The following is a 3,780-nucleotide window of genomic DNA, read 5'->3' on the forward strand; positions in this document are numbered from 1 at the left end:
AGTAAGAGAAAGAGAGAGAGAGAGAACTAAAGAAAGAGAGAGAGAGGAGAAAAGGAGATAGGGGAAGAAGAAAGAACAGAAGAAGAGTAGTAATAGGAGGATGAGGAGGACAAGAAGGAGGATGGGGACAAAGGGAGGACAAGGACAAGAACAAGGAGGTGCATCTACAATAATATTGCAAGTATTATCAACTATAGAAATAATATACAACTGACACAGTGAGTGTACATTAGAAACATAGCTGCCACCAGTCTAGTGGGTATTTGTAGAAGAGCCTCAGCATTCCTGAAGGCTGCTGCTTCCCTAGTAAATACGGAGGCCCCTGCTCCAGTTGCAGGTCCTCTTTTACTTTGTTGTACAAGAACACACTACGTGTCTCATCTTTTCTCCAGTGTAAATTACTTTATACCAGGTTGTCAAGGAAAAGACTAGAAGCATTTTTTGATTATCCAAAGAATTGGGGGAAAGAAAAAGTCAAATCTGGAGCTTCATGAACCTACCAGCAGCTAAAGAACAAAATTGATTAAGACTGACATAAACTTTGGTATGTCCTTCTGAAGAAAAGAATAATGCTTCTAACTCTAGAGCAGGAGGCCAAGCAACAGAGATTGCCAGTACCAAGTCCAGAGTGGTTAGAAAAGGTTGTTGTTTTCATGGATACCTTAGATAAAGTTGTCCAGGAGAGGGAAGATGTCTTAAGGCTTCTTCATATTGGTCAAGAAAAACCAAGATCTGGTGCTTGGAGAAGGGACATCTTTGGATGAGTCATCTGGCACAAATTCAAGCAGTGGCCTATGCCTTGATACTTACATAAAAGTTACAAGAGGTGGGTTTTTGCAATAGCTTATGTGTAGTGCTTTGTCAGACTGAGAGTTGAGAAACATGCCCTCCTTGGAGCAAGAAAGTTTACAGAAAATAAAAGAAAAAAATCCTCCAAGTAAACTTTCCACATCTCTCTCAAGACAGGAAATCAAGTATGGTCTAAGATGAGATCCAGAAGTCTGGTTCCATTGTTCTTAAAGCCTGTGTCCTGATGTGAGTAACTGCTAAGCAGTTTATGAAGACCTACAGACAGGGGTAAGAAGTGTGACAAACAGAAAGGCCCAAGTGAGGAGACTTCAATCCCTCACTTAGTGAAGGAAATGCTTATGGGAGGCAGAGCGAGGGAGGGACCTGGGTGGGAAAGCAGAGGGGGAGGGGAAAAGGGAACAGGATCAGATATGGAGAGGGAGACAGGAGAAAAGCCCAGAGAACCAAGAGAATGAATGGAAATAAGCACCTGGGTGAGGGGGTGAGAGGTGGTTGGACCCTCTAGAAAATAAAAGAAACCCAAAAGGTGAGAGACTCTCAGGACTCATTTGCCAAAATGCCCAACATTGGGGAGAGGGAACTTGAAGAATCTGCCTCCAGTAAATAGACAGGACCTCAAGTGGAAGGACTGGTCAAAATTTATGACCCAGAATTGTTCCTGTCTAAAAAAGATACAGGGCAAAAATGGTGAAGAGACTGAAGGAAAGGAGGTACAATGGCCAGCCCAAGTTGGGATTCATCTCATGGGGGGCAGGGTGACCATGGTCTGACATTATTACTGATGCTATGATGTGCTTACCGATGGGAGCCTGACATAGCTGTCTTCCTAGAGACCCTAATAGCAGCTGACTGAGAAGGATGCAGATATTTACACCCAACCATTGAACAGAAGTCAAGGACCTTTATGGTTAAATTAGGGGAAGTATTGAAGAAGCTGAAAGGGAGGGTGAACCTATAGGGAGACTAGCAGTCTCAACTTACCCAGACCTCAGGGAGCTCCCAGAGACTGAACTACCAACCAGGAGCATAAATGGGCCAGTTTGATGCCCCTGGCACATATATAGCATAGTTCTACCAGGTCTGGCCTTAGTGGGAGAAGATATGCTTAATCCTCTAGGGACTTGAGGCCTTAGGGAAGGAGGTCTGATGGGGGAAGGGCGCTGTATCAGAAGCAAGGGGGAAGAGGAATGGGATGAGGAACTGTGAGAGGGGGAATTGGGGGGAAGAGACAATGTCTGGAATGTAAATAAATAAAATAACTTTCAAAAAGAAACATTCTTGTTTTAAAAAAGAAAGAAAGAAAGAAAGAAAGAAAGAAAGAAAGAAAGAAAGAATAAACTTAAGCTAAAACCCCTAATTTAATGAAGATAATATGAGTATAACACACAGGTTGTCAATATCAATAAACAAATCTCTAACAAGAAAAGTCTAGATTCAGAGTAAAGAAGGCAGAAAAGCCATATTATCTATCTAACTCTGAAGAAAGTATCAATATGAGCTCATCAAATGAAGGGTTATGAGCTCAGAAATATTCTGATAAGGTATGAGCCTGTGAATTTCTTATTCAAAACATATGACTGAAAAAAGTTTAGAAGTGATATTGTTGGATTTCTCACCTCTCTTTCAGATATTTTCAGAATTGTGCTGAAACAAATGTCTTTTTCATCAAATAAACTGAAAAAATCCCAAAGGGCACTTATAAATAAAATCCTACCACAGCTACAACACCTGAATACATTGAAGCAAAATGAAAAAGCTTAAGAGCACAAGACAGACATGAGAATGTACATCAAACGAACTAATTTAGATAGTAGAAAAGGTAAGATAAATATTTAGATATAGGTTTGAAAAGCAGCATGAATTGTAGTTGTAAATAAAAAAAATGGATCAATCACACCATCATATAACACTATAGAATTATAAGGAAAGTCAGAATGAAAGGAAAACAGACACAGAAACTAACCCACAAAGTCAGAAACTGAACTGAGCCTTGTGATACAGGTGCATATGCCACCTTCTGCAAAATAATGAGCAGGAGAGTCATGACTTCAGTGCCTATCTATACAATGGGTTCAAGGTCTACCTGAGTAAGTTAGCATGGCAATGTTTCAGGAGTTTTAAAATATACAAATGATTGAGCATATCTTGCCAGACAAGTCACTGTAGCTTGTAGAGTTCACAGTTGGGTAAAATGGATGATTTTTCTCCTTTAGTAGCATGCATGTTACATCCAACCTTTATAAAAATTACTCATTAGAGCTGAGGATCTGAAGCTTCTGGGTTTGTATCATCTTGATTTTTTCACATCCTATGTTGTATTTATGTGATGTTTTCAGCAATGGGTCCTTGCTATCAAGGTTTGCAACAGTGGTTCTCAATCTATAGGCCATGACCCTTTTGGGAGCCGAACTATTCTTTCACAGGGGTCACATAAGATCACCAGAAAACACAGATATTTACATTATAATACAACACAATAGCAAAAGTACAGTTATGAAGTAGCAACAAAAATTATTTTGTGCTTAGTGGTCCACACATGAGGAACTTATTAAAGGGTCATAGCATTAGAAAGATTGAGAACCACTGTTATAGAAGTTAACCATGAATAATTACAATGACATGCAGTGTTTGAGATTCTATGGGAATTCACTGGTCAACATCTCCAAGATTGGTAAATCAATTCTGGCACTAAATTTTGTATTTGTTAGCCTTATGTGTTTGGTAGGAACATTGTTGACCATTATGGATAATTCCATTTACATTCTATTTTATGTATATGATGCATATGTTTGTACAGGTGTACATTTAGGAATGTTTAAACATGTATGTGTGTATATATACACACATGTAAAATTTCTACAGTAGAAAGTTTCCATATGGCTTTTTCCTCTAAGTGTCTAATATTATGTATCTGTCCATATAGTCTATCTTAAACCCTGCCCTCCTATAACCATCTGCATTTAACCCATT

General features: G+C 39.1%; 1 pseudogene; it reads left to right on the forward strand.

Annotated features, from left to right (window-relative positions):
* The first annotated feature begins 569 nt into the window (after positions 1-569).
* LOC117703218 (large ribosomal subunit protein uL29m pseudogene) lies at positions 570-985 on the forward strand (annotated as a pseudogene).
* The last annotated feature ends 2,795 nt before the right edge of the window (positions 986-3,780 follow it).

The sequence above is a fragment of the Arvicanthis niloticus genome, chromosome 2 (genome assembly GCF_011762505.2).
Source record: "Arvicanthis niloticus isolate mArvNil1 chromosome 2, mArvNil1.pat.X, whole genome shotgun sequence".
NCBI lineage: Eukaryota > Metazoa > Chordata > Mammalia > Rodentia > Muridae > Arvicanthis > Arvicanthis niloticus.